The following is a 26,335-nucleotide window of genomic DNA, read 5'->3' as shown; positions in this document are numbered from 1 at the left end:
ATGAAATTTTTGACTCTGTAGCTGAGTGCAGGAGAGTTCCTGTCAAGGCTGCGTGGTAGAAGATGAGGTACTGGTGGAAGAGAAGCTCTAAGTGCGGCTCGAGAGTCGTGCTCGGGTAGCTCATTTGGTGAGCACTTGCCCGCGGAAATCAAAGGTCCCGAGGTCGAGTATCGGTCCGGCACACGGTTTTAATCTGCTGGAAATTTCAAAGGGCAGATGTTTACGGCTCTGCGCCTGTAATCTAGCACATAACAAAAGGCGAAGCTGGTCGTCTGTTCGCGCACTGTATTCGTGAGCATCTGTGGAAAGTGTTTGAGGACGGGGAACTACAAGTAGGGGACAAAAAGGTTCATCGTTAAAGTTCCATCTCACAACGAGAAAATCAGATTAAATGTGTGCCTCTGGCAAAGCGGTTCTAGGCGCTTCAGTGTGGAACCGCGTTGCTGCTACGGTCGCAGGTTCGAATCCTGCCTCTGGAATGGATATGTGTGATGTCCTTTGGTTAGTTAGTTTAAGTAGTTCTAAGTTCTAGGGGACTGATGACCTCAGCAGTTAAGTCCCATAGTGCTCAGAGCCATTTGAACCATTTTTGTGTGACTCTGCAGCAGACGGGACCTATGTTGACGATTGGAATGGGCACTGGACTGTCGACATTTTAACGTTGATCAATGGAAAGGTGTCTCCTGATAGATTGAACCAAATTTCTCGTTGCGCCTCGTTCAGGTCATGGAACGTCTCCGCGAAACATGAATCGCACCACCAACGCAGTCCGCCGGGGACGGTATTATCATGGGGAGCTATAAAACTGGAGCAGATGAGCCCTGTCCACTCCCCAAGACCTGTGGCTAAGGCGATTCAGGATATTAAGCGCTTTGTGGGCCCTTTCCCTCGGATCCTTTAGGTGTAACCACGACAGTTTATCCAGAATTAGATTTGTGTTGCTGCAAGCCCGTCTGCCACAGACTGGACAGTGTTTCCAAACGTGGAGGCCGTAGGCGGCGTCATGGTGCTCTGACCACGAGATATGTGTCGCCCCAGCTCACTGGTAGGTATCGCTCCTTTCACAGCAAAACCTACTCGCGTATGATTTTCTCACTGTTCCCAGAAGGGTTCAATGTGAGCCACGTACCATTGTAAAACTTCGTGAGCTCAACTTAATCAAGTATTTGTATGGCGTTAGAGGAAATTACTTAAGATATTGGAGTGTAAATAATGATGGTAACAGGTCTAGCAAAGAGGCCGAAGTAACGAGAGAAGTACCTTTGCTAGAAAGTTTAAAAGGGAGTGAAAACGATTTTGAAACAGAGAGAGGTATGTGTCGTACCACATATCAAGGTACTTTATCTGTGAAACTCTGTATTTGAGTACAATCGATGTTCGAATGTTATTATGTGGTACGAAGTTAAACGTCTTCTTGAACCAACATACATTAACAGCTGCTTACGTACAGAGTCATACTCCCGAGCCTGCCATTGTGGCCGAGCGGTTCTAGGCACTTCAGTTCGGAACCGCGCTGCTGCTACGGTCGCAGGTTCGAATCCTGCCTCGGGCATGGGTGTGTGTGCTGTCCTTAGGTTAGTTAGGTTTAAGTAGTTCTAAGTCTAGGAGACTGATGACCTCCGATGTTAAGTCCCATTTGAACCATACTCCAGAAAGTAGAAGTTGCTCACTTGTTGTATGTTCTTTCTTTCCTCGCAATCAAAGTGCAATTGCAAAATTTGCATGACGTAATTAGGACGGTCAGACGGAAACTAATGACTCCTATTCTTTTATTTTTATTTTAAAAGAAAAGTAAATGACACATACATAGAATAGCAAGAACAATATTCACGATTGATTTGTCACTTTCCAATATAATCGCCATCTTTCTCCTCAGATTTTTTTTCTAACTTGAAACAAGAGCATGTGTACCTATTCTGTAAGAATCGTGGTCCGGCTTCCTCAGTTACTGATCTCAGATTTTTTTTTCGAGGCCTGCCCATCTTCGAAGTTCGGTAACAGTGACGCATGGGGCAAGGCTTTCCTACCAATTTTTGCAATTTCGCGAGTGCTGAAGTGACTGGTCTGTGGTCTGATGAACTGTCGAGCAAAAAAAGAAAATGCGCCGCAACTTTTCGAGAACGAACTCGCCGAAGACGAGCTTTTAACTTCTAGAGGGTTTTCAGGAGTTGGACAATTCGTTGTGCACCCTGTCTCCAAAACAATAACCAGAAAATGATTCTACGAATGTTGTGTGACGGCACCGGGCGGTCCGCCCTCCATCAGCCGACTGCGTCCGCCCGTCAGATTCTGCACAGCGGCGAACGCATCTTCTAATGCAGCATTTCCACTCACCTTCTTCAGCCATTCATGAATGCCATTGGGCGTTTCACTTTCTACGATAACAGAGCGCTATCTTATACGCGCTTCGATGTCGGGCGTCTTCTAAACTTATAGACTGCCGAAATCTGTTGATGCAGGGCGCTTTTACAGCAGTGGGGTGTAGAAGGAGGTTTGCAGAATTCATGATTACTACGTTACTAACTTAACTGAAGGAGAAAAAAAAAACAGCATGCAGTACTTTCTGACTCGCCCTAGAAAACACGACGGAATGAAACAGTGCAGTAGTTGCAATGAGTATAGAGGCTCAGATATTTGGAGAAAAATTAACATTGTCGGTTGGAATAAGTGTCCACGGTGTGCATGCAATAGTATGGGAATCAGCATACCGACAAGCGCTGTCAAGTGGCATCGCATTTGATGTCAGTAGTACATTATATATAACAAGTCATCAACGATTTGGGTGGTAGAGGGTGGAACTCGGTTTAAAGACAGTCGGTTCTGTGCGGTGTTAGTGTGTGCGTACGTGCCTGTACTGCTTATAGGAAGCAAGCACCATTAGTGACAGTACGTGTTGCACTGCCAAGCGGGAAACAGTTATCTCGTGATGAAAATACAAAAAATCTGTGCGTACAAAGAGATGGGACTACTCTCTGCTCGTCAAATTGCTACAATGATAGATAACTGCGTTAGACTGGGTGCACCATATGGACAAAACGTTAAATGTGGGCAAAGTAGAAAATTATCTCAGGCATCTAAACAGTTACTTTTGCGGAGAGAAAGGGCCGCCAACCGTTATCCTTTTCCACTTGTTGTTGATTTACAGTGGCCAGAAATTGCCAGATGTGTACGACAAGTTTTGTCAAATGACAAACATGTCGAATTCAAGAAGCGACAGCAGAAACCTGCTCTAACACCCTAACATAAACAGGCTAGACTGGAGTTTCCTGAAAAACATATGTCAAGGACTTGAGAATAGGATGAAGTGACCTTCAGTAATGTGAAGTACTTTAGATGGTCCGAATCAATTTCAATATCATTGACCTGAGAACTGAGCTGCCAGGTAAGAATAAGCAGAAATTTTGGTGCTGGAAGTTTCATGATTTGGGAAACCTTCTGCGCCAAAGATGCATCACGAATTTCTTGGCTGAGCACCAGAATGAACTTTAATATGCACAGTGAGACGTTATAGTGACATAACTGATTAAAATACTTGAGAGCCTAGAGGACGAAAGTCTAATCTTTCAACAAGATAATGCATTTTTGGGCGTTTCTGTCATAGCGAAAAATTGGATTTAAGATAAATAAATCGATCTCTTGCCCTGGCCTGTACTTAGCCGGGACTTCAACCCCGTCGAAAACCTTTTCTGGAACACGTGCAAGATGTGTTTATCGCAATGGAAGGCAATTTGAGGCCGTCTGTGAGCTGAAAAGAGCGATGCGAGAAGAATGGGTGACAGTTGTAGTGGAACAACTGTAAATTCTTACAAAATCAATGCTGAAGAGAATTTTTGAGGCAATTTGGAAGAACGGAGGCTGGTCAGAGTATGAGATTCATTCAAACGAAACTTGGTCAGTGCATCTACCTTTGTCTTACACGCGAGGTAGCACCACGTAACAGTGAGTATGGTGGCGCCATCTATTGGCGGAGAGACTGACACGTGTGCACCGTTTGATGTTGCACAGCACCAGTGTGGTTTCATGCCGAAGAGAAGGTGGTCACAAGTTATCATCCACTACCGAACATGCAGGCGAGTAAGCAGGAACGTAGAGGACTGATTCGATTTTTGGCGGCGGAGGGAGTTGGAGGCCGTGAAATGTATCGACAGATGAGGGCTGTATACGGTCAGTACAGTCTGAGTCGTTCAAGTGTTGTGGAGGGTGCAAACGATTCTTTGAGGGGCACAAGTGATTGGAAGACGATGTTCGTCCTGGCCAGGCTCATCGTGTCATCACACCGGAAATGGTTGCTTAGGTGAATGCTTTAGTCTTGGACAACGGCAGAATCACCGTGGACGGGTTCCTTCGGTTACTGGGTATCAGCATGGGCACCACCCACACCATAATGCATCAATATATTAACATTCGAAAAATCTGTTCTTAGTGAGTTCCCCACCAACTGACCGCCGAACAGCGCATTACTCGAATGACGCTGTCATTGAGTCATCTGCAATGTTATTATGAGGGGGAATACAGCTTTTTGTCGCGTATTGTCACAGGTTACGAAAGAAGTGTCACCGTTTTGAACCGGAAAGCAAGCGTCAGAGCAAGTAGTGGAAATATGCATCCTCACCACCAGCAAAGAAATCAAAGGCCGTGCACACCAGTTCTGGTAACGTCATGATGTCCTTTTTGACCACTAAGGCCCACTGATTGTCGAGATCCTGGGACGGGGAACCACCATCAACGCCCAGCGTTATCAAGCCACTTTACAGAAACTTAGACGAGCCATCAAGTCGAAACGCCGAGGCATGTTTTCCAATGGCGTTATCCCCCTGGATGATAATCCCCGCCCACACATGACCAATGCGATGAAGGCGACATTAGAGCAGTTTCGGTGGGAAACGCTGGAACATCCACCGTACAGTCCCGACCTTTCACCGTGTGTATTTGGACCTCTAAGACAAGGTATTCTCAGACATCGATTCGCAAAGGGCGACAAAGTGTTTGACTGGGCCCAGGCCTGGATCCGACACCAGTCTACTAGCTTCTTCAAGGATGGAATCGACCGGCTAGTGTCACGATGGGGTAAATGTGCCAACAGTTTTGGCTATTATTTTTGAGTATGTGCACTGTGCATAACAACATTTGTGAGTTAATAACATCGTTACCGTTACTTCACACTAGTGACCGGGTTTCATTTGAGTGCCCCTCATACTAACAATTCAATAAGAAAAAAGTGTTCAAATGTGTGTGAAATCTTACGGGACTTAACTGCTAAGGTCACCAGTCCCTAAGCTTACACACTACTTAACCTAAATTATCCTAAGGACAAACACACACACATGCCCGAGGGAGGACTCGAACCTCCGCCGGGACCAGCCGCACTGTCCAGGACTGCAGCACCCTAGACCGCTCGGCTAATCCCTCGCGGCATTCAATAACACAACGGGACAGGGGGTGCTTTTATGCCAGTTTCCATCTAGGAAATGCGCACGCCTTGTTTTGTTACTCTTGTTAGAAAAGAAGCTACCGGTATGTATTTGCGTCACCACTCTTTATGTGTTATCGGGATCTACTACTTTCGTAATAAATTCGATACGTGTACACTTCTGAAATTGTACTATTATTTTCGGAGGAGTGCTCCCTTTACACTGGTATCCACTACTGCACACACAATTGACAAGGGCGGAGCGTGGGCCTGCTACCTCAGTTTCGGTGTGTCCGCACTACAGTAGGGAAACCATAAATGGCTGAGGCACCACGCTGCCACGCACTGGTCTGGTCGGCTCGGATAGCGCCGCCCCCGGAGCTGTCAGGCGCTCGTCCGCAGCTATGCGGCGTTGCCCAAGCGCACGGCCGCGTTACCACCTCGTGCAGCCGTCTCCGGGCCGTTTTCTGTGTCGCACTCTCAATTTGCCAACAGCGTGGAAGCGGCTCCGGTAATGCCAGCGGTAGGACTGCTTCAGGCGCGACCCGCCAAGCGGGCGGGACACTGGAGTGAAGGCGGGGCCGCCGTCGTCCAGAATGCTGGACAGCGGTCGCCGCACGTGGCGTGGTGTACTACCTACAGCGGTGGAGCGCCCTCGCCTTCTCCAACCAGAGGCCTGGCTCCTCCGACCAGTACTAAGGCGGCAGACGTACAGTTCAGCCCGAGGTCCTATGCGTGCAGCAAGCGAAAGAATTAAGGGAAAATCCTAGAATGCTCTTCTCTACGCTGCTATATAAAGTCGTTGCTTAACGCTATTACCAGAAATCTCGAAAAGCTTTCCAACTATTTACTTCAGATATTTACACGATGCTCTAATAAACAGTTGGACAGACATAAGCTATCGATAGCTGAGTGGTCAGCGCGACGGAATGCCGTGCACAGGGACCCGGGCTCGATTCCCGGCTGGGTCGGAGATTTTCTCCGCTCAGGGACTGGGTGTTTGTGTTGTCTTCATCATTATCTCATCCAACGGGATGGTGACAGGAAGGGCATCCGGCCACTCATTAAATTAACCATGCCAAATCCGACCGTAACCATGCAACCCTGCTAAATACAGAGTGTTACAAAAAGATACGACCGAACTTTGAGGAAACATTCCTCACACACAAAGAAAGAAAATATGTTATGTGGACATGTGTCCGGAAACGCTTACTTTATATATATACAGGGTGAGTCACCTAACATTACCGCTGGATATATTTCGTAAGCCACATCAAATACTGACGAACCGATTCCACAGACCGAACGTGAGGAGAGGGGCTAGTGTAATTGGTTAATACAAACCATAAAAAAATGCACGGAAGTATGTTTTTTAACACAAACCTACGTTTTTTTAAATGGAACCCCGTTAGTTTTGTTAGCACGTCTGCACATACAAACAAATACGTAGTCAGTGCCGTTTGTTGCATTGTAAAATGTTAATTACATCCGGAGATATTGTAACCTAAAGTTGACGCTTGAAACCTCCGACGTTCAGTTGCGTGTTGTAACAAACACGGGCCGCGGTCGGCGAGCAGCATCTGCAGGGACATGTTTACGATGACGACCGTGTTTACGAGTGTGGCTGTAGTGCACTGTTGTGGTTTGGTCTAGCTGTCGCAGTGTCCGCATGTAGCGCTTGCTGCTATTGTTATTCTGCATTCGTCTCCGCACGCAGACCAACTGCAGTACACCGTGTTACCAGACATCTGTGATAGTGTAGTGTTGTAGGAACTGTGACCATGGTGTATTCGAACTCTGAAAAGGCGGAGAAGATACTCATCTATGGCGAGTGTCGACGAAATGCAGCTGAAGCCTACAGGGTGTATGCAGAACGGTACCCGGACAGAGAGCATCCAACGTGCCGCACATTGCAAAACATCTACCGCCAACTGTATGCAACAGGTATGGTCGTAGCACGCAAACGGGTCCGTAACAGGCCCGTCACAGGAGAAGCGGGTGCAGTTGGTGTGTTAGCTGCTGTTGCCATGAACCCACACATGAGTACACGGGACATTGCGAGAGCCGGTGGACTGAGTCAAAGTAGTGTCATGCGCATACTGCATCGTCATCGCTTTCACGCGTTTCATGTGTCGCTACATCAGCAATTACATGGTGATGACTTTAATCATCGAGTGCAATTCTGTCAATGGGCATTAACAGAGAATGCGTTGCAGTTCTATCTGTTTACCGATGAAGCGGGTTTCACAAACCACGGGACAGTGAATATACGGAACATGCATTACTGGTCCGTGAACAATCCTCGCTGGCTCAGACAGGTAGAGCGACAGCGACCGTGGACTGTGTAAATGTATGGTGCGGAATCATTGGCGACCACCTCATTGGTCCTCACTTCATTGCAGGGGCCCAAACAGCTGCAACATACATCGCGTTTCTACAGAATGATCTGCCAACGTTGCTCGAAAATGTCCCACTGGAAACGCGTTGACGTATGTGGTATCAGCATGATGGTGTACCTGCACATTCCGCAATTAGCACTAGGCTGCCCCTGACAGGATGTTCGACGGGCGTTTCATAGGACGTGGAGGACGCATAAATTGGCCAGCCCGTTCACCTGATCTTACACCTCTGGACTTCTTTCTGTGGGGTACGTTAAAGGAGAATGTGTACCGAGATGTGCCTACGACCCCAGAGGATATGAAACAACGTATTGTGGCAGCCTGCGGCGACATTACACCAGATGTACTGCGGCATGTACGACATTCATTACGCCAGAGATTGCAATTGTGTGCAGCAAATGATGGCCACCACATTGAACATCTATTGGCCTGACATGTCGGGACACACTCTATTCCACTCCGTAATTGAAAACGGAAACCACGTGTGTACGTGTACCTCACCCCTCATGGTAATGTACATGTGCGTCAGTGAAAAAGACAATAAAAAGATGTTAGCATGTAGACGTAATGTGCTGTTCCAGTCTCTTCTGTATCTAAGGTCCATCACCGTTCCCTTTGGATCCCTACGTAATCTGGTGGTCTGCTATACACACGATCGAACAGCGGAGGAGTGGTACTCAAGCGTCAACTTTAGGTTACAATATCTCCGGATGTAATTAACATTTTACAATGCAACAAACGGCACTGATTACGTATTTGTTTATATGTGCAGACGTGCTAACAAAACTAACGGGGTTCCATTTAAAAAAACGTAGGTTTGTGTTAAAAATCATACTTCCGTGCATTTTTTTATGGTTTGTATTAACCAATTACACTAGCCCCTCTCCTCACGTTCGGTCTGTGGAATCGGTTCGTCAGTATTTGATGTGGTTTACGAAATATATCCAGCGGTAATGTTAGGTGACTCACCCTGTATATATATAAAGTAAGCGTTTCCGGACACATGTCCACATAACATATTTTCTTTCTTTGTGTGTGAGGAATGTTTCCTGAAAGTTCGGTCGTATCTTTTTGTAACACCCTGTATTTAGCAGGGTTGCATGGTTACGGTCGGATTTGGCATGGTTAATTTAATGAGTGGCCGGATGCCCTTCCTGTCACCATCCCGTTGGATGAGATAATGATGAAGACAACACAAACACCCAGTCCCTGAGCGGAGAAAATCTTCGGATTTGGCATGGTTAATTTAATGAGTGGCCGGATGCCCTTCCTGTCACCATCCCGTTGGATGAGATAATGATGAAGACAACACAAACACCCAGTCCCTGAGCGGAGAAAATCTTCGGATTTGGCATGGTTAATTTAATGAGTGGCCGGATGCCCTTCCTGTCACCATCCCGTTGGATGAGATAATGATGAAGACAACACAAACACCCAGTCCCTGAGCGGAGAAAATCTTCGGATTTGGCATGGTTAATTTAATGAGTGGCCGGATGCCCTTCCTGTCACCATCCCGTTGGATGAGATAATGATGAAGACAACACAAACACCCAGTCCCTGAGCGGAGAAAATCTTCGGATTTGGCATGGTTAATTTAATGAGTGGCCGGATGCCCTTCCTGTCACCATCCCGTTGGATGAGATAATGATGAAGACAACACAAACACCCAGTCCCTGAGCGGAGAAAATCTTCGGATTTGGCATGGTTAATTTAATGAGTGGCCGGATGCCCTTCCTGTCACCATCCCGTTGGATGAGATAATGATGAAGACAACACAAACACCCAGTCCCTGAGCGGAGAAAATCTTCGGATTTGGCATGGTTAATTTAATGAGTGGCCGGATGCCCTTCCTGTCACCATCCCGTTGGATGAGATAATGATGAAGACAACACAAACACCCAGTCCCTGAGCGGAGAAAATCTTCGGATTTGGCATGGTTAATTTAATGAGTGGCCGGATGCCCTTCCTGTCACCATCCCGTTGGATGAGATAATGATGAAGACAACACAAACACCCAGTCCCTGAGCGGAGAAAATCTTCGGATTTGGCATGGTTAATTTAATGAGTGGCCGGATGCCCTTCCTGTCACCATCCCGTTGGATGAGATAATGATGAAGACAACACAAACACCCAGTCCCTGAGCGGAGAAAATCTTCGGATTTGGCATGGTTAATTTAATGAGTGGCCGGATGCCCTTCCTGTCACCATCCCGTTGGATGAGATAATGATGAAGACAACACAAACACCCAGTCCCTGAGCGGAGAAAATCTTCGGATTTGGCATGGTTAATTTAATGAGTGGCCGGATGCCCTTCCTGTCACCATCCCGTTGGATGAGATAATGATGAAGACAACACAAACACCCAGTCCCTGAGCGGAGAAAATCTTCGGATTTGGCATGGTTAATTTAATGAGTGGCCGGATGCCCTTCCTGTCACCATCCCGTTGGATGAGATAATGATGAAGACAACACAAACACCCAGTCCCTGAGCGGAGAAAATCTCCGACCCAGCCGGGAATCGAGCCCGGGTCCCTGTGCACGGCATTCCGTCGCGCTGACCACTCAGCTATCGATAGCTTATGTCTGTCCAACTGTTTATTAGAGCATCGTGTAAATATCTGAAGTAAATAGTTGGAAAGCTTTTCGAGATTTTTGGTAATAGCGTTAAGCAACGACTTTATATAGCAGCGTAGAGAAGAGCATTCTAGGATTTTTAATTTCCACTATCTATACTTTTACAAATAAATTCATAAAACTTTCTCAGCACGACCAGGAAGGATTCAGGGTTCACACTTGCAGCAGTGGAAGTTCAAACACATAACAAAATAATTTTTTTTATTACTTGTGAGGAAATTTCATCATTTTTTCACTTACTGCTGGCTGCATTTGTCGCCATAGGTAGACTTTCCTTTATAAGTAAGAGAGAGATAGTCAATCAATTTTGCACAGCGTACAAACCATACTTACAGGTGTATGAAACTGTTAGAGTTTTCCAAATCTATTAAAAACTGTGGTAAAAATTGACATAATTAACACTTTTCCATAAATTAAATAAATTATAGAGTTTCATGCAGATGTAAGTATTGTTTGTATGCTGTGCAAAATTCATCGAAGGATCTTTCTTTCTGATGAAGAAAACTGTACCTATAGCAACAAATGCAGCCAATATTAAGTGAAAAAATGATGAAATTTTACATGTAAAAAATTTATTTTGTTATGTTTTTGAACTTCTACTGCTATGAGTGTGAACCATGAATCCTTCCTGGTCATGCTGACAAAGTTTTATGAATTTATTTGTAAAAGTACAGACAGTGGAAATTAAAATACCCTGTGGTGCCTCTCCTCCTCCAAGTCGTCCCGTTTGACGTCCTACCCCACTTAAAGGAATTCTTGGCTAACATCAACTCACCACTTCATTCTCAAAGGTAACTACGGCTCGACCGCAACAGCGTCCACTTAAAGCAAACCTGATTTGAATCCTCATACTGACGGTACTAGCGCCATTCTTATACTACTGGTGCTCAATCTGAATAGACATCTTTCAGATGCACAAACATAGGGCATTATAACAGAACAATACATCGGCCCTAAATGGAAAGCCAGGGAGAGATGTGTGTGGAACTTCCGGGTCCTGATTTTCAGCTATTAGTTTGAAATTCAATAATTTGTGGTTTGGAAAGTAGGGAATCGATCGCAATTTGTGTTTCATTAAAGATCAGTAACTCAATCACCGGATTCATTAGAGAATGGAACTCCCATGTGTAAAACAGCTTCAAATGTCTGATAGTTTAAGGTGTTAAATATTTGCCAATAATCGTGTAGAAGCTATATGACTGAAGACGCAAACCGATAAAAGCTGCCTTTTCTCCTAAACTATGTACCGAAAAGTGATGTAACACCGCAGATATCTTCAGTGTTATAGGCAGGTACTGTCTGCGAAATTTGTAGCACATGGAGGACGTAGTAAAAATGCGATAAGTGACAACGTCGTGCCTGATGCTTAAGTTTTACTGCATAAACAACGAACTGCTAGTAAGTGATGAAATGTTTTCTTGTCGTTATTTTGTGGGGCTGTAAGCGAGAAGAAATTTAGAAAAAATTTGAAATTACGTTAAAAGTTTGTTTGAGGCCGCTAAATGCTCTTATTATCAAACACTGGATGAGTATGGTTTAGGTACTTATGACGTCATATTCCCTAAACTGTGCGTCGTACAGTGATATAATGTTGTAGGTAAATTCCTTGATATATGTCGATTCTGTCTGCAAACTATGTTGCGAGGTTTAGTAGTAAGGAAGTAACAAATTAAATAGTCATACCTGATGCTGAATTTTACTGCATGATTAGAGAAAATACAGCAAGTGATGAACTTTATTTCTCTCATTGTTTTGTGGAGTGTGTCAGCGAGAAAAAGTTTGTAATAGGTTTCAAATTGTGCTTAGACGTTTAGCGTAAGTCATTAAGTGCTTTCAGTCTCAGATGGTGAATATAGTGTGGGTAAGTTGTGCGCCGAGAGTTAACGGCTGTTTCAAGACGTGCACCCAGTGTCGACTTTAATACTTGACTCACCGTGTTAAACATTTAACGTACTCTTATACCCCTTAATGAGTATACAGAATTTATAAACTGGGCAATAATTGTAAGTTCTTCTTGCCCCTTAAAGCGACTAGGACTCGTTGACTAGGTCAGTCAGACCTTCAGCATTACACATGTATGTGGGAGAAATGAAATGTAATAATGAGAGTTTGAAACAGTGGTGCTGTACACAGTACGACGTAAACAATGGACAGGGCCAGCACCAGAGACTTATTGTTACATTCAGTGGCTGTTGGCTCGTCTAGTTCAAAACCTACTGTATGTAATGTTGATCAGCCAACGGAAGAATTAGAAATACATCACTATCTCTATTACCCGTCTTGCACATTATGTGCGCATAGTTCTGAGTTTTTTGAAAGAAATAAAGACAGAAGACCAAAAATATTCTATAGTGATAGATTTAGACGAACATTTCACTTTAGAGTACAGATTTATGGCTGGTGAAGTCATAAATTACGAAAGAATTAGCGAGTGATTAAATATCTGAGTTTACGAACCGGGATTTGACCAGTTAAGTGATGCCGAGTCCCTGAAATGCGCTGATCTGTTGTTGGAGTACACGGGGCCACATTTGTTGGACTATATAATGAAATAATAAGCAACCAGTTGCATAAAAAAAGTTTAATTTGTTGACTGGAACGACATGACCATGGCATTGTGCTGTATGCACTTTATCATTAACACTCGCAAATAATGCGACAGGCATAACCTTCTGAAGGACACTAAGTGCCCAAAACCACTCAGAAATTAAATTTCTTATACGCAGCTGGTTGCTTATTATTTCTTTATATAACACTACAGTTGCTAAAGATGGACAAAATATTAAATTTCTTTTACTATGCCGGCCTGAGTGGCCGAACGGTTCTAGGCGCTACAGTCTGGAACCGCGCGACCGCTACGGTCGCAGGTTCGAATCCTGCCTCGGGCATGGATGTGTGTGATGTCCTTAGGTTAGTTAGGTTTAAGCAGTACTAAGTTCTAGGGGACTGATGACCAAAGAAGTAAAGTCCCATAGAGCTCAGAGCCATTTGAACCATTTTTGTTTTACTATATCGATATTTTGGCTCTCCGAAAAATGAGAACCCTCGCCTGAAGAACAAAATGTATCACTTGCTTTCATGTTACCTGCAGGGAATAACTGTCGTTTTTTTTTATTATTTCTGTTCATAATACGAGTTTTAAATGTAATTCTGTTTGTTTCCGACGAGTAACGCGTAAGTGATGCAGTGGTTTCTCGATTGTGATATCTGTTTCTTTTGTAAATAGGCTTTGCTGTAAATAGTAAAAATAAAGTAAATTTTGTCCCATTAATGATAAAGAGTTGCGTATTCTGACTCGGATGATAGACTAAAGTACTGCACGAACACTGCTCGAATCCGGATCTTTGCCTTTAGTACATGTTGCTCTTCCAACTCAGCTGTATGAAGACATCTCGAGCTATCAATCAGCTAGTGCTGTTTTCCTCGAAACAATTCTCGGAACATAGCTTCGGTTAGTCAGATATATGAACATGGGGTAACACTCCACCAAACAGTTGAAATTATAGAGCTTTATGTATTTACTCATCTTATTTTTTGCATAAAACTCTCGAGGAAATAATGAAGTTGAGCTCTCTTTGTGCTATTACTCAAATGTGTAAATAAACGTCTAAGTCATGTTGCAAGTAGAGATACTTTCGCCCACCTTATTGAAATATGTCGTCTGTTGTTATACTTTAGCTTCAAAGCATGTACGATCGTAATCCTTTGCACATTTTATCGGCAATTATTGAGCGGTAGTACATATTATTTCTATAAAACGTTATAGCTACTACTGTTCGGTTCGTACTATACATGTTCTTAAAGTGTTGGGATGAGTTAAGTATCGGTAATACCGTAACGGGTTTGAATTAAACAGGATTAAGGAGCCTATCTCAAATAATGGTGCTTAAGTTTAACGCAGTATGCACCAAACTGTAGTATTCGCAGTTATGCAGTCACAAGACAAAATTTCTTCAGCGTCTTACAGCATTACTCATATGGCTCATTACGTTCGGCAAGTTTGTTGAAAAAAATGGTTCAAATGGCTCTGAGCACTATGCGACTTAACTTCTGAGGTCATCAGTCGCCTAGAACTTAGAACTAATTAAACCTAATTAACATAAGGACATCACACACATCCATGCCCGAGGCAGGATTCGAACCTGCGACCGTAGCGGTCACGCGGTTCCAGACTGAATTGCCTTTAACCGCACGGCCACACCGGCCGGCTTGTTGAAAAAAAAATAATCATTACGTCTTCTCAGTCTTCAGCATAAAGAAAGGTAGCAAGCAAACTACTCTTCTCGCACCTTGCACACGACGGGAAAAGTAAAGAAGGTTTCCTGACGACCAGCTCTAAATACTTCTGACTGGTAAAGGTACTGTTGGAAGGCACCCAAGTCTCTAATATCTCCCGCGTGGCATGAGAACCTAGTGAAAGTTCAGAAAAGGCCGCTGTTGACGGGCGGTTCTAGGCGCTTCTGCTACGGTCGCAGGTTCGAATCCTGCCTCGGGCATGGGTGTGTGTGATGTCCTTAGGTTAGTTAGGTTTAAGTAGTTCTAAGTTCTAGGGGACTTATGACCTAAGATGTTGAGTCCCATAGTGCTCAGAGCCATTTGAACCATTTTTTTCTAGGAAGCCTGTTTTCTCGGATCGATAGATAACATTGAGACAAATTGTATTAATGAGTTTTATTACGGAGTGAAACGATGACAATACTTAACTTTCACAATAACACCGAATGTCGCAAGGAAAGGGCGACGTGCAAATAAGAAATCTCTTCAGTATATACCATTCATTATACAAGTGGAGTAATACAGTCGACTCTTCAATTCAGGTCGCTAGTCGTAAAGCGTCTGTAGAACTGGGCCGCGGCCAGTCGGGCGGGGCTCTTACGTTCTCTTCAAACGACATTTACATTCACGTAACAAAAATAGCACCGGTAGGTATTTTCTGTGAGCTATCCAAAGCATATGATTGTGTGTGTCTTATTATACTTGTTTTGATGTTTTATGGGGTTGATGGTATAGCCAACCAATGGATTATGTCATATCTAACAAAAAGAATGCAGCAAGTTGTACCTGGTACACTACTGGCCATTAAAATTGCTACATCAAGAAGAAATGCAGATGATAAAAGGGTACTCATTGGACAAATATATTATACTAGAACTGACATGTGATTACATTTTCACGCAATTTGGGTGCATAGATCCTGAGAAATCAGTACCCAGAATAACCAGGTCTGGCGGTAATAACTGCCTTGATACGCCTGGGCATTGAGTCAAACAGAGCTTGGATTGCATGTACAGGTACAGCTGCCCATGCAGCTTCAACACGATACCACAGTTCATCAAGAGTTGTGACTGGCGTATTGTGACGAGCCAGTTACTCGGCCACCATCTGTATCCAGAAATGCTCGTACAGGATCAGCAATATGCGGTCGTGCATTATCCTGCTGAAATGTAGGGTTTCGGAGGGATCGAATGAAGGGTAGTCACGGGTCGTAACACATCTGAAATGTAACGTCCACTGTTCAAAGTGCCGTCAATGCGAACAAGAGGTGATCCAGACGTGTAACCAATGGCACCCCATACCATCACGCCGGGTGATACGCCAGTATGGCGATGACGAATACACGCTTCCAATGTGCGTTCACCGCGATGTCGCCAAACACGGATGCGACCATCATGATGCTGTAAACAAAACCAGGATTCATCCGTAAAAATAACGCTTAGCAATTCGTGCACCCAGGTTCGTAGTTGGGTAAACCATCGCAGGCGCTCCTGTCTGTGATGCAGCGTCAAGGGTAACCGCAGCCACGGTCTCCGATCTGATAGTCCATGCTGCTGCAAACGTCGTCCAACTGTTCGTGCAGGTGGTTGTTGTCTTACAAACGTCCCCCTCTGTTGACTCAGGGATAGAGACGTGGCTGCACGATCCGTTACAGCCATGCGGATAAGATGCCTGTCATCTCGACTGCTAGCGATACGAGGCCGTTGGGGTGCAGCACGGCGTTCCGTATTTCCCTCCTGAACCCACCGATTCCAGTTTCTGCTAACAGTCATTGGATCTCGACCAACGCGAGCAGCAATGTCGCGATTCGATAAACCGCAATCGTAATAGGCTACAATCCGACCTTTATCAAAGTCGGAAACGTGATGGTACGCATTTCTCCTCCTTACACGAGGCATCACAACAACGTTTCACCAGGCAACGCCGGTCAACTGCTATACGTGTACGAGAAATCGGTTGGAAACATTCCTCATGTCAGCACGTTTTAGGTGTCGCCACCGGCGCCAACCTTGTGTGAATGCTCTGAAAAGCTAATCTTTTGCATATCACAGTATATTCTTCCTGTCGGTTAAATTTCGCGTCTGTAGCACGTCTTCTTCCTGGTGTAGCAATTTTAATGGCCAGTAGTGTAGTAATTCAACCAACAGAATCTAGGAACGTAATTCTGACTGGAGACAAATGAATCGTAGTTCCACTACTGTTTCTGATATATGTAAATGATTTACCGTCTAATGTACGACAAAAAGAATTGGTTATTTTTGCAGGTGACACCAGTATTGCAATCACTCCCAGTATGCATATAGAAATGAAAAGAAGGTAAACAAAGTTCTCAAAAGTATCATTGACTGGTTTTCTGCGAATGGTCTCACCCTGAATTTCACGAAGACACATCATATTAATTTATGGGCACTGCATCAGTGGTAAGTGCAACACATGGTGATGAAATAATATTCGTGGTGGAAACTTCAAAATTCTTATGTGTCCATATTGATGAGAATTTAAATGGGAAGAAATACATTTTGGAACTCCTAAAACAACTTAGTTCAACAATATTCACACTTAGAATCATAGCAAATTTTGGGGAGTGAAAAATCAGTAAGTTGACATATTTTGATTATTTTCATTCAGTAATGTCAATGGAATAATGTTCCAGGGTAATCCATCTTTAAGAAAGAAGGTCTTCATTGCCCAAAACGTGCTGTAAGAATAATATGTGATGCTCACCCCGATTATTTTGTAGACATCTGTTTAAGGCGTTGGGCAATCTGACTACTGCTTCACAGTATATTTATTCCCTCATGAAGTTTGTTGAAAAGTGATTCAAATGCCTCTGAGCACTATGGGACTTAAGATCTGAGGTCATCAGTCCCGCAGAACTTAGAACTACTTAAACCTAACTAACGTAAGGACATCACATACATCCATGCCCGAGGCAGGATTCGAACCTGCGACTGTAGTGGTCGCGCGGTTCCGGACTGAAGCACCTGGAACCGCTCGGCCACAGCAGCTGGATGTTTAAAAATAATCCACTATAGTTCAAAAGGAACAATACTAGAAGAAAGCAGGATAAATTTGAAAATAAACTGAAAAAGTTTCTCCTGGACAACTCCTTCTAATGCGTAGAAGAATTTCTATGTTTGTAATGTGTTGAAGGTAGTGGTTAGGAATTGCTAACTCAATCTATATATCTTGTTTTCATTTGCCGGAAAAAATAATTATATGATGAGTACAGATAGATGTACAAATTAATTTGCAATATGAATGTAAAATGACTCGTTCCACATCATGACGATTTATCGTGCAAAATAATCTCTAGAGCATGGAAGTAAGTAAGTAACTAACTAATTAGCTAACTTCGCATACAGGCCGCAGCTGTCGCGTTGTCGTGCTGGAGAGGAGTCGGTCAGCGTGCAATTGGCTGACATCGTCTCCACAGCCCTCTCTACTCTCTTTTTACCGTGTGGCTTGCCGGCGCTTGGCTTTACGCCGTAACAAAATCCATACCACAGAACTTCAGCAAAAATCTAAACAAGCGTTAGTACTTCCCACAAATTATAATAAAACGCATAAATGAAAGTATAATTATTACTGATATATTATGGTTTATTATGAATCTTTAGCCATTCGAAACGGAATCCACGATAAAATGAAACTACTAGAAACGCTGACTGGCCATTAATGCAACTACTAGCATCCTCCCAAACAAAATAGTCACTCACCACCTATTTATCAATTTTAGTGTTTATGAGCATCCATTTTTGTCCAGCTCTATGACACACTCCAAACGACCTCCTCATTTTTCGTATAATGTTACTCTCGCTCACTTGCATCCTTCAAATTCCGCTCACCTTCTCAAACACCGAGAGTGTCTTGGGCACTCCTATGTCGGCCGTATACATGAACATCTGTACTCCACCGCATCATCTATCATTGATAGCCCTGCCCTTCTGCCTCCGGTATCAATATTTCATCCACAAAACATTCTACATACTGTCCCAAAGTAATTTCTTTTGTATACCGTGTCAGTCACGTCTCCTTCCCAAACTTCAGACCACCTTTTTCCAATTACTACCGTCCTTATAACCCATACTCCCCATCTATCAGCTCTTTCTCACAGATACATCGCGAATATTATCTCCAATTTCAAATTTGCATTCAAGTCACTATCTTCAAAATGGGTCATGGAACACTCTTCATAGTCATCCACATAGGATAGAGAATTCACATCTTCAATATTTCTTCATGCTACTCGTCGACATTATTTTTCTCTTAATCAAACCTGGTTTACTATTCTTTTAATTGTTATTATCCAAAGGCTGCAGACTGACAACCTGGTTGGTGCCCAGTCCAGGGAAACTAAAACGTAAACGTAAAGAATATTGAGGACGGTAACGTAGGTTGTCTCACGTTCGAGGATACACGTTTCACTTCGCTACCCTAGAAGTAAGACTGAAAGGGTTTGGTGCAACAATTCACAGCATTTAGCTGCAGAATGAGCCAATTTTAGTTCACAATTTGCAATCAGGTTGGAAGTACAAATATGATGATAATACTACGCGGCTCATAAGCTTCATACAGCCATTTCAGTGGTTTTTGTAGCATGTCTCTGTTAATATTAAACCTAGTAACGTCTCTGTTGAACTGAGGGGATCAAGTTACACACCTTTCTACTAAAAATAAATGAGATTGCAGCGATTTATTAGCAGGATCTCCACAGTAATAACAACAACACCAAGTATTAAACTACGTAAATAATCAAGTGTACTGCCATATTGAAAAGTAGAGACAACAATCAAAAAATTAAAATGAAAACTTCAAAACATAAATAAAAGAGCAGCTGGTGCTCATCTTGAGATTCGCACATTATACTCATCTTCAGGACGAAAGCGAACGAAGAGGAATCGGAAAGTTATTCAACATTGTGCAGCCTGTTTACCATGAAACTGGAGTTTGAAATAAACAAAACTTAAAAAATGGTGAACATACAGTAGAAGCAGTGAAGTAATTTTGCTGTGAAGTTACGGAGGTAGTTGGCAAGAGCAAACGAACTCGAACAAAACAGAACACTTTTTTTTGGTTTGGTAGGATTTTACAGATTAAGAGTATATCCGTAGAGAAAATCCTAAATGTAGATTTATTACGTAGAATCGTCAAGTAAAACTTCGATGAAAAACTTTTAACAGGTGGCGGGACAGATTGCTGAGTTGTGGGGAAAAGTGTAATGGGTTAGTTATTGTACCGCTACAGAGAGCAGCCGATGTAATACACTGTAAACGACGAGAGAGAGCATACCGAAGTCAGAAGGTGCAGTGGGTTTTACAATCCAGAAATGGAAACAAGCAAAGGGCAGCATTTCATTACTCAAAAGAGTGACCAGACTACTCGCATCAGCCCAACAAACTCAGCTGACTCAATTGTTGGGAACTTGTTATATCCGAGTCACAGAAATAGTTGCACTCTTTCTCACTCGTTTACACGATTGCCTAGATACTCATTAACATTTTCAAAGCTTACCCTATGATGTTATCGTTTCAGTGATAAATTAAGGTTTTTCCATTGTTGACACTCTAAAAGTTTCAATGTCTAGTTCGTCCTCAACTATTTGTCCCATAGAAGGAGAAGACCAGATACAAAGACAGGAAGACACGGTGGCTCATGTACTGTACGGCGGTTGCACGTTTGGTGAGGACAACCAGATTCCGGTAGGCTACATAAACTAAAACGAGGCTACATAGTAGAGTAAAGGACAAAAATATCAATAATTGGAACATCCAAACTGTACTTGCTACATCTACTAATTCTCCAAGTTGCATCGGTGAATTGCCATTCAGACAGAAACAGCTATGAGCACTGAATTAATTCGTTCTTCTTGATAATGATTGTTTAAGGAACTGTTGGAGTAATGTGTCGTATCTGCCAAGACGTAAGTTTTTGCCATTAAGAGCAAGGTAGGCAAGAACAGCTGTATGTTGCATATGCACATTATTTCTGATTTTAAATTACGTATGCACCCGACTGTCCTGGGATCACTCACGGAATTATTTATATTCGCTGTTATAGATTTTATTTCAGCCTCCACGTTTATTACGCAAATATTCACTTCTTTATTATTTAGGAGAGCAGATGATTGACTCATCGCAGTCTGCTATCTGATTTTTACATTCTCGATTTATTGGTGTGAATCTGGAGTACATCGCAATAAAACAATAATTACAATATTGTTTCAGTTAACTGCATGGGTCTTACCGGTATACACCAACGGAACTTTAGAGAATGTAGACATAAAGATGAACATGATGCTCGCAACGAAAATGATGAAATAAAAATTATTTTAAGGAAATATTTCTTTTGAAATTTGGTGTTGGATAGGTTACTTACAATTTAGCCACTTGCTTGACATTACATTACTTCCGTTTTCGAATTTCTTGTTCTAAATTGACGGTATAGCAACCCGTAATATTGTAAATTCGTCTGACCTCACATAACATTCTGAGCAAAACATCATACCTGAATCGGTATTGTTCGAGATTCATATCACAGGGGTGACAAGACAGATATAATAAACGTCATAAGACAGGATAATGAACAAAGTATACTTTTCTTGTTTTGTTATGCGACGAGATCGGAATTAAGCGTTGTTGCACTTCCCAGGTACACATATTTTGTTGGGTCGATTAAAGATCTTCGAACACAAATTGTAACACAAATAAGCCATCTATTCACGCAGAGTCGATGCAACAGGAAAAAAAGTCCGACTCGCCACTAATAGCACTTAGCTTTTTTGGCTTTTAACATGCCAGAAGAGCATGTTTAACGATAAGGAACGAGATGGTTGATTGTTGTTTGTACGTTTTCTACTGCGTCATCTTTATCACACGCGATCCTTCTTTCCAGCAGATATTGAGAAGTTGCAATTGTAGTTTTGAGAGTACAGAGTAATTTCCGACTAATTTGCGTGATGGCAGAGCGGCCGGTACTCACCTGCGTCATATCTGCGCGGTCTGGTAGCGGTGGGGGCGGCAGGGGAGGCTGCGTCTGGGTCGCACGGCGGTCGGCGTCGCACTGTGGCGCCCAGAGGCACGCCGCCTCCGCCTCCGCCTCCGCCTGCGCCGTGCGGGCACACGCCCTGGCGGCGGCTTCCCGAACTAGGCGGCGCCTGTTGGATGGACAACCTGGGCAGCAACCTGCTGAAAGGCGCGCGTACACCTGAGCGTCTTGTTTGATCCATTTCATTATCAGTAGCGGCTAGTGAGTAAACAATCTGGTTGTCAACAGATTTTTAGATTCAGATAAATTTGAGAATACGAAATTAATAGCATCTGCTGTATAACAGGTATGCTTATCAACAAATTTATACAACTACAGACCCTGACAATAATAATAATAATAGTAACAATAATATGAATTACTTGTCTGACAAAAGAAAGGATCGTTTTTCATAAAATTTTGTTAAGTGCAGGCCAAGAAGAAAATAATGTGTAAGCTTTCGCTACGCTCCGTTTCACGTTTTAGTGTAAGTGGGAGGTTTCGTACTTTTTTATTTTTTCGGACGTAACATCTGTATTAGTCCACGAACTAACGTCCGAACTGAAAATCAGACATTTTTACATTACACTCACACAACAGCTTAAAATTATTTTACACTTATTTGTTAAATGTTCGCTTGTAGTCACGCTTATTTGATTTCGTCTCTTTCTCAGTCAACGGATCTGGTCTGGGCAGCCTTAGTTCGTTTGTGGCTAACTCCTCCTGGTAATTTACTTATCTGTTAGTATCTGAAATAGATACAACAGAGGGCATATTGACGGTGTATGAGAAAGCCGACCCCTGTACAGTAGACACAAATGAGGCACTGAGAACCATAAGAGTCAAAAGCACACCGCCATCGATCATCCCACATTAAAGTGATAATCGGAGAAACCAGTGAGACAGCTTTTCGTGAATGTTGATATATACAATATGGACCAACAGCACAGATAAACCTGACCCACCACAAGATCAACTGATGCCAGAAGCACGAATAAATGCTACAGTCTCACAATCGACGGTGATGAACTTTATGGTTCTCAGAGCCTCAAGTAGACTTCTGTATGTTATAATCCTAAACTAAATATATTACAAGTTATTCAGAAACCCCTAAAATAGGGTTTGTATAACTGTAGCATATACTGACGTCCTTTCTTGAATTTACTATATTGTAAGTGAACTGTCATATCTGAGGAGTGTACTAACGTCAAGCGGGATTTGTGCCACGTGAATGTGGATAACAGTCTGCTGCAGTATTCAACCACCTGGTGGCATTGACGTAAAATTGTAGTAGGGTAATAGGGGCTAGCCGCGCGTGCCATGAACAGTGCGCGTTGATCACCCATATCTCAAGCTAGTTACGGATGCGCGAAAGCTCCTTAACCGTTTCAGACCCTCTGGATACAATTGTGTACATTAATATTTAGTGTGTATTAGGTGCAACAGAAATATTTTACCTCAATAGAAATCTCATGTACACTTCTGTGAATGTTCAATCTTTTCATTATGCACAAGTGCTCCCACAATTGTGTACATTAATATTTAGTGTGTATTAGGTGCAACAGAAATATTTTACCTCAATAGAAATCTCATGTACACTTCTGTGAATGTTCAATCTTTTCATTATGCACAAGTGCTCCCACCTTTTGGGCATCACTGTAAAAATATCAGCAAGTGAATGTAGCAGTGCGCAGCAGCTTGTGACCGCCAGAATACACGGAAGTAGTCGATTAGTTATCTTCCACTGTACAACTGAACATAACTATTGTTATTTTGCCTGGAAATTATTGAATTATTAGTTTATTTATTACAACAATGAATATTTACAAATTATTTATTTTCGCCCATAAAAAGAAGCCAAATGTTCGACGAGTGTATTGGAAAGGGCACAAATATTTGTGTAAATTATGCGTCTACAATCATTAAGAAATCACCTAAGAGCAGTGGAGCATGGAGAAAAATGTTCCTTCCACCAGAAAAAAATTTATGTCTAAAAGGGTTGAAACGTGAACCACTGAAGATGTGCTCGCGGCCCTGATGCCAAGTTTCACGGAGTCTAGTGGAGTAGCAAAGTAGCTTACAGCAGTAGATTTGGTGCCGCGTATTTCACATTATCGTCTCTATGTTACATTTAACTGCACTCAAAGGAAGATAACTAATAAATGAGCAAAGTGTCAAATGTTTGGATGTTCATGTGCTCTTGTTCTCTTACACAACAGTCGCCACCGTCCATAATGATTAACTACTGACTCCGAGCTCATATTCCGGTTACACTGCACGACGAACATCGGTGTGTTGTACTTTGCTGGAATCTTGGAATGTCTACGTTTATTTTAATTGAAAAGGGAGCTATACACGCGGTAATATCTAAGAGAAAGCGAGTTTTTTGAGCATTTTTTCCAGAGAGTCAATTTCGAGGACTTACAGAAATTAGCACGTGATTATGGCAAAAATTTTCTTTTCACAATTTAAACATACGACCAATCTCTTTTTACAGGCTAATTTTCGTGGCTTTGCGATAACTCGATTTGTATTAATAATGGTGGATGTAGATAGCCGTAGTTCACCTAATGGTGATACGTATAAATAAAAGTCTATGTGTAAGCTCTGTTGTTGCCTTTCACAGCTATTATGCTTTTATGCACATAAATCTATATAATGCGCCGTGTCATCCTCAAGGGAGGATGCGGATAGGAGTGGCGTGGGGTCAGCACACCGCTCTCCCGCTCGTTATGATGGTATTCGTGACCGAAGCGGCTACTATTCGGTCGAGTAGCCCCTCAATTGGCATCAGGAGGCTGAGTGCACCCCGAAAAACGGCAACAGCGCATGGCGGCCTGGATGGTCACCCATCTAAGTGCCGACCACGACCGACAGCGCTTAACTTCGGTGATCTTACGGGAACCGGTGTATCCACTGCGGCAAGGCCGTTGCCAAAGGCATCTCAGATATACTAATAATGTTCATATCTACGGAGCTTGGTGGCCAGCGGAAGTGCTTGAACTCAGAAGAGTGTTCCTGGAGCCACTCTGTCGCACTTCTGGACGTGTGGGGTGTCGCATTGTCCTACACCATTACAGAGCCTCCACCAGCTTAAACAGTCCCCTGCCGACATGCGGGGTTCATGGATTCATGATGCTGTCTCCATACCCGTACACGTCGATACAATTTGATACGAGACTCGTCCGACCAGGCAGTATGTTTCCAGTCATCAACAGTCCAAAGCGTAAAGCTTTGAGTCGTGCAGTCATCAAGGGGACACGAGTGGGCCAGGGGCCCCGAAAGGCCATATCGATGATGTTTCGTTGAATGGTTCGCACGCTAACACTTGATGAACGCCCAGCATTGAAATCTGCAGCAATTTGCGGAAGGGGTGCACTTCTGTCACGTTGAACGGTTCTCTTCAGTCATCGTTGGTCCCGTTCTTGTAGAATCTTTCTCCGGCCACAGCGACGTCGGAGATTTGATGTTTTACCGTATTCCTGATATTCATGGTACACTCGTGAAATGGTCTTAGTGGAAAATCCCCACTGCGTTGCTACCTCGGAGATGCTGCGTGCACCGACTATTACACCAATTTGAAACTCACTTAAATCTTGATAACCTGCCATTGTAGCAGCAGTAACCGATATAAAAACAGCACCAGACACTTTTTGTATTATATAGGCTTTGCCGACTGCAGCGCCGTATTCTGCCCGTTTATGTACTGTATCTCTGCATTTGAAAAGGCATGCCTATACCAGTTTCTTTGGCGCTTCACTGTATACCGAGCGTTCAGTTGCAATGTTCCATATTATTGACCTCTCCTCGCAACAACAACTTAATTCGGCAATGCTGTATTGGAAAATTTTTCAAATATGTGTGAATTCCTAAGGGACCACTGCTGAGGTCGTCGGTCCCTAGACTTACACACTATTTAAACTAACTTATGCTAATAACAACACACACACCAATGCCCGAGGGAGGACTCGAACCTCTGGCGGGAGGGGCCGCGCAGTCCGTGACATGGCGGCTTTGACCGTGCGGCCATTCCGCGCGGCGATGTATTGGAAAGTGACTGCGAAGTTGCCATCCCTCGCTGAGGAATAGGGGCTTACCGCGAATTGCAGCAGACTTAATTGACAAACATGGGGTATTCGTTGGTAAAGACACACGATAAAACCAATAAAAGTGCAGGCTTTACACTCGCGCTTCCTTCGCCGCAACAGCTACAAAGTTAAGTTCAGTCGTAGCGTCTTGCATTTGACGTTAAGACGATGAAACGACTAACAAGAAAATAATGAAAATCCGCCTGCAAATAGGACAAGGCTGTATCTTAAAGCTGTGAAAAGGAATTTTATTCCTAATTATGGTCAGATTTCACTGAGTCCTCGAGGCTGACACTCGACAAAAAATTCTTGAGAAAGCACGTTTTCTCTTAAATATTAACCAGTATGAAGCTCCGTTTCCAACTAAAAATGGTTCAAATGGCTCTGAGCACTATGGGACTTAACATCTGAGGTCATCAGTCCCGTAGAACTTAGAACTACTTAAACCTAACTAACCTAAGGACATCACACACATCCATGCCCGAGGCAGGATTCGAACCTGC

The 26,335-nt window shown here is 43.3% G+C and overlaps 2 pseudogenes; both read right to left on the bottom strand.

Moving 5' to 3' along the window:
• Nucleotides 1-21,951, bottom strand: part of LOC126252112 (integrator complex subunit 14-like) — a 39,454-nt pseudogene extending 17,503 nt beyond the window's left edge.
• A 2,610-nt stretch (nucleotides 21,952-24,561) lies between these two features.
• LOC126254207 (5S ribosomal RNA) lies at nucleotides 24,562-24,679 on the bottom strand (annotated as a pseudogene).
• Nucleotides 24,680-26,335: the final 1,656 nt, after the last annotated feature.

Source organism: Schistocerca nitens, chromosome 4 (assembly GCF_023898315.1).
Source record: "Schistocerca nitens isolate TAMUIC-IGC-003100 chromosome 4, iqSchNite1.1, whole genome shotgun sequence".
NCBI lineage: Eukaryota > Metazoa > Arthropoda > Insecta > Orthoptera > Acrididae > Schistocerca > Schistocerca nitens.
The sequence above is the reverse complement of the archived record's forward strand: the minus strand, read 5'-3'. Positions and strand labels throughout refer to the sequence as shown.